Below are 11,551 nucleotides of genomic sequence, written 5' to 3' on the forward strand. Positions count from 1 at the left end.
CTCTCATTCGCACATTCATTCTCCCAGTCATACCAGGAATCGATGGCTGTTCTGCCTGCTCGGGTGCTGGGTAAGCTTACACAACGTGTTGAGCAGCCACCACAGGTCCCAAGGAAAAAGTATCCAAGGACTTGTGGGCAATATCCCGAAGGTAGAAGGACGTGAAGGTGGTCTGGTTGGCCCAGACACCTGCCTTCAGGACCTGCGCCACGGAGAAGTTCTTACGGAACGCTAAGGAGGGTCCGATACCTCTGACTTCGTGGGCTCTCGGTCGGAGCGTACGGATGTCGTCGCTACCATCAGCCTCGTACGCTCTCCTGATCACCTCACGCAGCCAGAAAGAAAGCGTGTTCTTGGAAACTTCTTTCTTGGTAACCCCAGTGCTAAGCGAGAGGCGTCGACACTCAGGCCTGAGGTGTCGAGTTCTTCTTCAGATAGCGCCGTAGCGCCCTCACGGAGGACAAAGCAGCATCTCATCCGCATCGTTATCGGTGAAGTCCAGAAGGGAGGGGATCGTTGAAAGACTCGAACCTGTCGTCAGGGATCGAACGGATTCTGAGTCTTGGCTACGAAGTTCGGGACGAAATCGAGCGTCACGGATCCCCAGCCTCTGGTGTGTTTAACATCATAAGAAAAGACCATGTAGTTCCCCTACTCTCTTCGCCGATGCCAGGGCCAGCAAGAAGAGGGTCTTGAGGGTCAGATCCCTGTCTGACGACTCTCGGAGTGGCTCGAAGGGTCTTCGAGTCAAAACTCCTCCAAGGACGAGAGTCACATCCCACGCAGGGGCCTGAGTTCCTGGGTGGGCAAGACCTTTCGAAGCTCCTCATTAGCAAGGAGATCTCGAACGAATTCGAGATGTCCAGTCCCCTCAGTTTTAGGACGAGAGCCAGGGCGGCTCTATATCCTTTAACTGTGGGTACTGAGAGGAGCTTCTCTCGGCGAAGAAACACGAGGAAATCCGCTACCTGCTGAAGAGTGGCTCTGAGAGGAGACAGACCCTGTCTACGACACAACCACAGAAGACGGCCCACACTTCCCCTGGTACACAGCTGCAGAGGACTGTCGGACGTGTCCAGCCATCTCTGTTGCTGCGCTACGAGAAAAAGCCTCTCGTTCGCAAGAGATGGTGGATAACAGCCAGCCGTGAAGTTGAAGGGGACTGGACTGCTAGGTGGTACCGTTCTACGTGTGGCTGGGCTAGAAGGTTTGTGCCAAACTGGGTAGCTCTCTCGGTGCGTCCGCAAGAAGAGCCAGCAGGTCCGGATACCAAACGGCTTGGGGCCGTTTGGGAGCCACCAGGATCATTTCTGAGATTGGGAGTGACCAGCGCTCGACTGATCACTTTTCCGAATCAGACAGAAGGGAGAAAGGCGTAGGCGAAGAGGTTGTCCCAGGGGTGTTGGAGAGCGTCCTCTGCAGCTGCCCATGGGTCCGGCACGGCTGAAAAGAAAACCTGAAGTTTTCTGTTGTGCCGGGTGGCGAACAGGTCTACGACCGGTCCCCGCCCCCACAGGTTGAAGAGCCTTTCCGCCACGTCTTGGTGTAGAGACCATTCGTCCCTATCACCTGATCCCGACGGCTGAGCTTGTCCGCTACTACATTCCTCTTGCCTGGAATGTAGCGTGCTGACAGCTCTATCGAGTGAGCCGTGGCCCACTCGTGCACCTGCACCGTCAACTGATGGAGCGGAAAAGAGACACTAGCCCCCCCTGCTTGTTGACATATGCCACTACTGTGGTGTTGTCGCAACATCAACACCACTGAGTGTCCCACCAAGCGGTCCTGAAACTCTCGGAGAGCGTTGAACGCCGCCTTGAGTTCCAGGACATTGATGTGAAGGTGCTTTTCGTGATGGTCCCACACACCTGCAGTCAGCAACTCCTCCAGGTGTGCGCCCCATCCCTCGGTCGATGCGTCTGAGAACAGAAGCATCTCCGGGGGGGGAGTGCGTATGGGCACTCCTCTTAAGAGGTTCTTGTCGTCGAGCCACCAGGCTAGGTCCTGCCTCACCTTGTCCGTGATAGCCACGGGAAAGTAAGGAGGATCCTTGGCCTGAGACCAACTCTCCCTTAGCCTCCACTGGAGAGACCGCAGGTGAAGACGCCCGTGAGGGACTAACTTCTCGAGTGACGACAGATGGCCAATCACGACTTGCCATTGCTGTGCTGCCTGTTCCTGCCGTGACAGGAACCGGCCGGCTGCCTCCCTGAATTTGCTGATACGCAAGTCTGCGGGAAAGACCTGCCCTGCTACCGTGTCTATCAGGCATACCCAGGTACTTCATCTTCTGCTTGGGTTCGAGATCGGACTTCTCGTAGTTTATCAACGATCCCCAGATCGCGACAAAACTTGAGGAGTCGATCTCTGTCCTGTAGCAACTGCGAGCGGGAGCGCCAGGACTAGCCAATCGTCGAGATACCTCAGAAGACGTATCCCGTGCGAATGGGCCCAAGCTGACACCAGAGTGAACACTCGCGTGAACACCTGTGGGGGGGGCGGTTGAGAGACTGAAACAAAGTGCCCTGAATTGGTACACCGTCCCGTCGAAGATGAAGCGGAGGTACTTTCTGGAGGACTGATGGATGGGTATTTGAAAATACGCGTCCTTCAAGTCCACTGAAAGCATGAAATCGTTCCCCCTGATCGAGTCGAGCACCGAGCGTGCCGACTCCACCTCGTGAACCGCGTCGTGCGAACGAAGCGGTTCAGGGGGGAGGGGAGAGAGGTCTATCACCGGACGCCAGCCCCCCGATGCCTTCTCCACTAGGAAGAGGCGGCTGTAAAAGCCCGGTGACTGGTCCTCCACGATTTCTACAGCTCGTTTCGCCAGCATGGTCTTGATCTCTGTCGAAGAGCGTTGTCCTTTGCTGATCCCCGGACATAGGTCTGTAGATGGACCGGTTTGGAGATGAGGGGGGGCCGAGACTCGAAGGGTAGTAGAGTACCCTCCCGAAGGACGTTCTACTATCCAGTTCTCGGCGCCGTAGCGCTGCCAAAGTCGCCCAATGGCTCGCCAGGCACCCCCCACTTCCTGGCAGCAGGTGAGGGGGAACGCCGTCCCTAGCGTTTCCCCTCCTCGTTTCGACTTCTTTCCACCACCTCCTCGGGGAAAGGAGGGTTGGGAGGAGGGCTGGTTACGGCCTCCTCTAGCAGAAGTTGAAACAGCAGGAGTCTTCACACGGGGCTTGGACGGTGCACCGTCTTCGCCGCCGTGGAAGCGCTAGCCAAGCTCTTTGGTTTGGCCGCAGTCGCTCGAGATTGCCCAGTAACCTTCGAGACTGCCTGGTGAACTAAGCGGTCACTGTCGTCAGTGCGCCGCCTTTCCACCGCAGCGTCCACCATCTCTCCGGGAAAGAGAGCTGGGGAAAGCTCCTAATGGGTCCATTTTCGAAGCCCGAGTGCCGCCTCGCCCGGACCCCCTTGGTTCACTCAGGGTAAGGACTGCGTCCCTACGTCGAAGAACCAAGTTGGCCCACAGGTTAGCAGTCTGATGGGCGAGGTAAGAGATCGCTCTTCCTCCAGACTGGCACAGTCTCCTAAAAGAAGCGTCGTCTTCGAGAGCAGAACTCCCGGAGCCGGCCGCTACTTTGGATATTGTGAGGGACCACAAATCCAACCAGGAAACTGCCTGGAATGCTGCCATAGCGGTAGATTCCAGGGCAAGTGCCTCCTGCTGCGAGAACCATAGGTTCTCCGACAGGAGCTGCTGCAGGGACACACCTGGAGTCAGCCTCGCTAACTCCGGGTTAACCTGTTTCGGCAGTATCGGGTCTTCCGAAGGCACGTAGAATCGCCTCTGCCGCTGTAGAGGGGGAGGAAGCAGCTTCGAAGACCGTCCGGATTTTAGCGAGTCCTCCCGTCCTGAGACGAGATTCTCCACCTGATCCAGGACTGAGTCTGCAAGCTCTGATCGCGGTAACCCCCCACCATCATTTTGGGTTCCCTCTTGGGACCCCAAAATGATTCGAGCCGGGACGTGGCTCTGCCGGTGGTAGCGGCGATCCTTGCCGCGAGGTCATTATGCTGACGAATCAGCTTAATGACTTCTGCAAAGTTCCTCTGTATCTCGGGAGTTACTGCGTCTTGTGGAGTAGGACCGTCCAGTCCCTCCAGCAAGAGCAGGTCCCGCGATACTCCTCCTTCGGAAGGAGGAACAGCGACAGACCCCTGACGGTCGCCTCCAACTACTTGCGCGTATGTTCTGGTCGGTCCTAAAACCGTGCCTGAGCCATACGGCGTCATAGCCGGGTCACGAGCGGCGCACCTCTCGTGATCACTCCTCGGTACCTCGCTCCTCCCGGTATAGCCCGAGGAGGTTGAAGGTATGGGAGAGGCAGACCTGACGCTCCCCCCTCGCTCGCTGGCAGGACCAGCGTGCGTGGAGGGCTGCTGCTGATCGTCAACCCTCCGGTGGCGATCGAGCAGCAGGCCTAGCCTTGCCGCTCGCCTGGGGCGCGATAGGCTCGGCTGAGAACGTCGAGACCGATCTCTAGCGTCAGGCGAGCTGCCGCTGGTCACCGTCTCCGCCCGGTCCCATCGGGAGCGGCGGACGGTGACCTGCTAGGCTCTCTGTCGCGTCGAGACCGGCCAGCGTCCTCGAGGCGCGTCGAGCCGCTGGGTACCAGCCGTGGCTGGTACCGGCGGCCGCGGGGACTCCTTCCTCGCCTCAACCCGTGGCTGGTCAGCGACCGTCACGTCAGCCCGAGCAAGCCAGTTGATCGCTGCGAGAGCGTCCACTGGCCTGGCCAAGAAGTCGTGTGCACGACTCTCGCCAGTCTTCTGCTCCTCCGCGCCGCTGTCTTGACGGCGAGCGAGCTCGGACGTCAAAACTTTGGCTGGACGGTCTCCCGTGGAAGAGCGTCCACTCGGTACTTCTCGCGAACGAGAAGCGGCCGAGACGGAACCTGGTTTAGCGGCAGAACCGCTAGCACCAGGTGAGGACGCACCAGCCGAGGCTGGTGCACCTCTGGTCCCCGTCGTCTTCTTCTTTGCAGAAGAAGAGACGGGCCCCTTTCCGTTCCCGAAGGAACAGGAGGACCAGCAGAAGAGCTCCCCGACTCGCCTGAGCGAGCCGGGCCCTTAGAAGATCCCGAAGGAGTCTTCTTAGGGGGGGAGGTGGACGGCAGCCTTCTTCTTCTTCGGCTGTTTAGCCTTAGAAGTCGAAGGGGAAGGAGAGGAGCAAGCAGAAACGACCGAAAGAACGACGACGACACCTTCTTTCTCTTCTCTTCTTCTTCGCAGGCTCCGCAGGACAGACGTCAGGTCTTCCATCCAGGAGGGAGCCGGGGTGGGGCAGTTGCCGAAGCAACAGGCCCGACTGCACCTGTCCGAAAGGACCTGAGACTGACAGCACCACCAAACAGCAGGAACAACAGGAAAGGTCCGGGAACAGCAGGAACAGCAGGAACATCATCTGAAAGGGAATGAGCAGCAGGGACAGCAACAGGTACGGCAAGGCACGGCAGGTACCACAGGAGAGCCCAGGCGTCCTGTCGGCAGCTACCGTCATCCTCGGCACTGGCGGCAGGTCCAGGGGGTACTCTTGGGGCAGCGGAAGTCCGGGGTCGGCAATACAAAGAACCCAGGTGGCGGTGGCACCGTCCTCTTTGGTACGGCAGCAATCGGTTTTTGAATTGCAGCCGTGGGTGTTACCGACATTACATGTGGTGTGTACACCAAGTGCGGTGGCATCTCATATGCTTGGTGTAGAAATTGTAGTGTAATAAGTGGTTACGCTTAACCATGAGTGGACCACTGGCCTACACCAGCCACCGCTGAATCAACCCCTGTATGCTAGGCACTCCCTGCAGTCCCAGCGACTCCCACACCTGTCCCAGGTCGTCCCTTCGCTGATGGCACACCTGCGGAAGCAACAGTCGGGTTAGTTAGAGGGGTTTCCTCACGCTTGGGGGGAGAAGAACCCCACCCAGAGCGGACGGAAGACCCCGAGTACAACTGGACGTCCGGGTAGCGGGCGCCCTCCTCCACACTCGACGGATCGAGAGAGGAGAAGGACTCCGCTACCCCCCCCGCAGGGGAAGGCGCGAAACGTTGGGGGCCGGCCGGGGCAGGAAAGAGGACGAAGTGTCCGTTACCAAAGGAGTCACTGGACTTTCCGATGACTTCTTGGGCGGCCTAAGTCTCTTCCTGCCCTCGTAACAGAACCCATGCGCCTCGGACCAATGCATACAAGTTACACATGGCTCGTTGCGGGAGCACTCTCGCCCCCGACAACGAGTACAAACCTCGTGTGGATCCACATCCACAAATGATCTGAATCCGCCGCATCTACGCCCCTCCAGCCCGGGACACACTCTACGGGCGACTGGGGGCGGCGGCGAAAATCTAAATCCTCCATTTCTTGATCACTCATCATTAATGAACAAAAGAAATGCAAAGTACTTACAACAAATACTCTCAATCACACTAAGGAAAAAGAGGGCAGATACTCAAAGCAAACGACAAAGCGGGCAGAGCGATGACGAGCACGTCCTATCCACACACGGCCGAAAGCAAAAGTGATTTGTTTACCTCCCAGTCGCGCGGCGCGCGACGATCGGACAAGCAGTTAACTACCGTTCTCCCCTTGTTCGAAGCTTACGACCGTTCCAGCTGCCGCTAGCTACTTCCTATTGTTAAAGGACCGATGGTTTGTATTACGTATCGGAACAACTTGTTATTCCCGGGGTTATGGTTTGAACTGAATTCATTCTTACCTTGTAATCGGCGGTTTTTATCCTTACTGCCATCACAACTGAAACTCCACAGTGCTTATTTGATTGTTATTATACACATTTTGGTGGCTCAGTTCACTCCACATTGCACTTTAAACCCGTTACTGTTGCTGGTTCCTACGCGCGCGCCCACAAACACAGTTACGAACAGCAGACGATGAAACTGCAAAGTTTTATTCCCTAAATTGTTTACTTTACTCGTTATTTAGTTTAAATTTACTTTGTTATTTAAAAATTTTAATTTAATTCATGTATATTATCCCTTTTTTGCAACCAAATTACCCCGAAAAATTACAGATATTTCTAAAGTAGATACAATCAAATTTTTCTAACGTTTTCGTACATCTGGCTGCCGAAAACCATAGAGGAACGACTACGGAGAAGAGAATTATATACATTTTTTTGTTTTTTTTTTGCTTTTTTGTTTTTTTGCTAGCACTTTTAATAGATTTCAGTCTATATTTAGTATTTTGAAATGAAACTATAATAACCGTATGCCAGAAATAAATGTAACCTTTAATGTTTGCATGCTTTAATGTTTGCATGCTAAGAATGGCAAAATCATCGTTGCCACATTAGTGGAGGCTTCACACATACGCTGTTTCATTATTATAAACAGTTTCCATGAATTCTATTTGTCATAGTAATGCAATAATGATAAAATTGCTTTAATAATTATGTATATATACTTCCAATACATAGCCTAATTTCACCAATTTCAACGTTTTGTGTGTAGTCTTATACCCAGTTTGGAGGGTCAACACATATCGAATGGCAAAACAGAGAGAGAGAGAGAGATGAGAGAGATGAGGAGAGAGAGAGAGAGAAAGGAAGGCGAAGGAACAAGAGGAAGGGGTGGCGGTGGTGGAGGGGGGGGGGAGGGTAGGTGGAGCTTTATACGCGTGTTCGTATCCATTTCTGCATAATGGAGTTTTTGTCTCTTGGTACAAGGACAAGTGTCGTTATTCTTTACGATTAGTGATTCACGATACCCTTATAAATTACGGCACTGGGTGTAATGCACTATACAAAAATCTCGCTCTGATACGAGTGTTCGTTACAGAAATAGGTATTTTCCCAAAAACGTGCTTGCACTGTCTCTGAAACCCATAGTAGGTATGCTGCTTAGTTGTCAATCAAGTTTTTTGTAATCAAGTATTTTTTTACAAAAAAGCTATTGAATAAATTTGTATTTTTCTCAATCAAAACATATGCCCCTCAATGCTAACTTTCCTCTTTTAACGACTTTCTGGTCATTGCAAATTCGGCCCCATAATTTCTTATGGTGCGCAAAACGAGGTGCATCGACCGAAAACGATTGCGTCACACTACGGCGATAATCCGGCAGTAAAACATCTTCATATATCCAAAAAGTAAATAATAAAGATATATATGCGCATTACGATTATACCAATTACATGAAGAGCTGATAATCTGCATGAATAACTGGTAAACTGTTCTGCAAGACAGTTGAGTAAAGCAATTATTTACAATAGGTACGAAAGTCAAGATGTCGTGACGTCATAATACAGGACTTGAAAGAACGTTCAAATTCCAAAAAATAATTACTTAAATTTGAGTCAGAATCGAGTTACTTTTTCAATAACGAATATTTTCAAATTAATCATCATAAATATGTAAAATATTGAAGTTTTACTATTTATTTAAAAAATTATTGAAGTGCACGCTTCGTCGTCTTCTTCTACAAAACAGTTGTTTACTCGGTGAGGAAAAGTTTTCCGTTTGTTGTGATAAAAGTGCCCCAGCGTCTGTGGGCACAAGTGGTGTGCGGATTTATCACAGGAAATGGTTAGTTTATTGACACAAGCGACTCCGTAAACATCAAGATGGCGTCAATCTTCTAATACCTCGAGTTGTAAGTAAAAATGTTGAACGTTTTGTTTTGGTGAGATTTGCACTACGTTTGAGACCGTTTTCAGTACCCTCTGTTTAAATCTTAAAATTTGGCCTTAATTTCTAACTTTGGAGAAAATACTTACTTCGAAAGGAGAGTAGAGGTCTTTAGCTCCGTTTCTCACCAACAACAAGTCGCGACTGATGCCCATCTCCGGTGTCAGGACGCGTTATAATGTACTTTTTCGGAGGGTGGCAAGCGTTGATTGTAGGTGGCCTGTTTGGCCTGCTGTGGTGATTTACCCTAGTACTGGCCCCTGGGGGTTAATTACAGTCGTCCGAATAAATATTACTTTAAATTCTTGCTCAGGAGGTAGCTAAAACTGCATGGAAAAACCGCAATTGCCATAGTTTGGGCCGTCGCGGATAGGTACCCTAGATCACCCTAAATACCTTAACTTTTTCTAGGGTGCCATGCATGACCTAACCAGACCTTACCTAGGTAGTTAACCTAACCTAGGGCGCTGTGCCCTGACCTGGCCAAGGGGGAGAGGTTTGCCCCTCTAATCTGAAGACATAACTAAGGGTGCCCTTTCTTAAGTTCACTTAGGGTGCCATGCCCTGACCTGGCAGGGGGGCTTTGCACCACTTGGACCCTCTCCCCACATTCAGCATCAGAAAAATTAGGTAAATACCTACCTAGTACCTACTAGGTACTACTCCTAGGTACTAGCTACCTAACTAGGTAAGAGTCCGAAGTGCAAAAAAAGTTCGTAGTCAAAATGCTTAACCTGTCACCAGGTTAGTTTGTAAATAAGAGATTTGCATCTAAAATTATACAGTACCTGTATCAATCTGGGTGTTCCTATATTCTTGTAGTACAAAATACGTCCCCTAAGGTGAATAACTTCAAAATAATGCGACTTTCCCGTGACACACGCGCTGGAGGAGTAGTAGTGGTAGTAGTAGGCGGAATTTGACTCTAGAATGGCTCCCCTTTCTCGTTGTATTCCTCTGCTTGTGTTTATTTTAAGCCTGTTCTCTCTGTAAAGACTTAATTCTCTTGTAAATTCTTAACTATTTTCTATTCCCCCTGCAGCAGATCTGTCAGTAAATGTATATCAACTATCAGTTCCTCTTTATTTTCCTGATATGGCCGCTAAACAAAACTATATAATTTTCCAATCTTGTTATACGCTGTACTGCAGAGTAACAAAATATTCTTTTTTTTTTATCACCACAGTAATTTTGTACCTTCCCCTTTTAACTTAGTGTGCCTAGTCTAGTCCTAATGCCTTTGAAATTGCTCACTTGTTCTATTATTCCTTCTCTGTTTGTGTTTTGCTGTTATTCTTCTATAAATTCTTTCCTATTTCCAATTTCCCCCTTCCGTAGATCTGTAAATAAAAGTATATCAAGCAACCAGTTTTTTATTTGTGTGACATGGCTTCTGCACAAAACTATCAACTATTATTTCTTATCATGGTTTATGCTTAAGGTTTCATTATTATATCAGTGCGCCCTCTAAAGTAGTAGTAACAGTGAAAGATTGTTTTGTAAAAGCTCCCCCGTAATTGTTCTTGTTCATCTGTTTGGTTTTATGTAGTACAGTCATCCAGGAAATTCTTAACAATATGCATTAGTGCTAATATGTTCATTGCTATTGTTGAAAGAGCACACTTACTCTCTTTTGTCCAGTGGGGTATATAATATTTCCTTCATGTATCATTTACTCCTTGCAAAACAATCAGTCAGTTGGTTCATCATAAATCCACAGTTTGATGCAAAATGTCACTCATTACGTAGTGTATTTATCTAAGACTCCGTATTAAAGATTATTAAGCTTATAATGATTCTTGTGATCACCTTGAAAACATTCGGTCTTACATTGCTTGTTATGTGAAGGTTTTCATTAATATATTTTTATTTTGTTTTACTTTTTGGTTGTAGACAGCGATGTGCCATGTATTAATTATTATTATTAATTATTTTATTATTGATTATTAATTATTATTATTTTTTTATTATTATTTATTATTATTTATTATTATTATTATTATTATTATTATTATTATTATTATTATTATTATTATTATTATTATTATTTATTTATTTCTATTTATTTTATTTTATTTTATTTTGTTCTATCACAGTACTCCAATTCGACTGGGTGGCATTTATAGTGTGGGGTTCCGGGTTGCATCCTGCCTCCTAGGAGTCCATCACTTTTCTTACTATGTGCGCCGTTTCTAGGATCACACTCTTCTGCATAAGTCCTGGAGCTACTTCAGCATCTAGTTTTTCTAGATTCCTTTTCAGGGATCTTGGGATCGTGCCTAGTGCTCCTATGATTATAGGTACGATTTCCACTGGCATATCCCATATCCTTCTTAGTTCTATTTCAGATCTTGATACTTATCCCTTTTTTCCCTCTCTTTCTCTTCAACTCTGGTGTCCCATGGTATTGCGACATCAAATGAGTGATACTTATTCTTGACTTTGTCAATCAACGTCACGTCTGGTCTAATTTTGGCACGTATCAATACCCTATCCGTTCTGATACCATGTCCCAGTCCCAAGGATCTTTGCCTGATCGTTTTCTATCACTCCCTCAGGTTGGTGCTCGTACCACTTATTACTGCAAGGTAGCTGATTTTCTTGCACAGGCTCCAGTGGAGGGCTTTTGCCACTGAATCATGCCTCTTTTTGTACTGGTTCTGTGCAAGTGCCGGGCATTCGCTTGCTATGTGGTTTATGATTTCATTTTTTCGTATTGCACTTCCTACATATGGGAGAGATGTTATTTCCGTCTATCGTTCTTTGAACATACCTGGTTCTTAGGGCCTGATCTTGTGCCGCTGTTATCATTCCTTCAGTTTCCTTCTTTAGCTCTCTCCTCTGTAGCCATTGCCATGTGTCATCGCTGGCTAGTTCTTTAGTCTGTCTCATGTATTGTCCGT

At 49.1% G+C, this 11,551-nt stretch overlaps 1 protein-coding gene across 1 annotated transcript in view; it reads right to left on the reverse strand.

The window, feature by feature from the left end:
- Nucleotides 1-9,554, reverse strand: part of LOC135216360 (ribonuclease P protein subunit p40-like) — a 123,002-nt gene extending 113,448 nt beyond the window's left edge. Inside the window, exon 1 of the mRNA XM_064251601.1 lies at nucleotides 9,437-9,554. The gene's annotated coding sequence lies outside the window, so the exon portion shown is untranslated. The remainder of the gene's footprint in view (nucleotides 1-9,436) is intronic.
- Between the last annotated feature and the right edge of the window lie 1,997 nt (nucleotides 9,555-11,551).

Source organism: Macrobrachium nipponense, chromosome 6 (genome assembly GCF_015104395.2).
Source record: "Macrobrachium nipponense isolate FS-2020 chromosome 6, ASM1510439v2, whole genome shotgun sequence".
In the NCBI taxonomy this organism is placed as follows: domain Eukaryota; kingdom Metazoa; phylum Arthropoda; class Malacostraca; order Decapoda; family Palaemonidae; genus Macrobrachium; species Macrobrachium nipponense.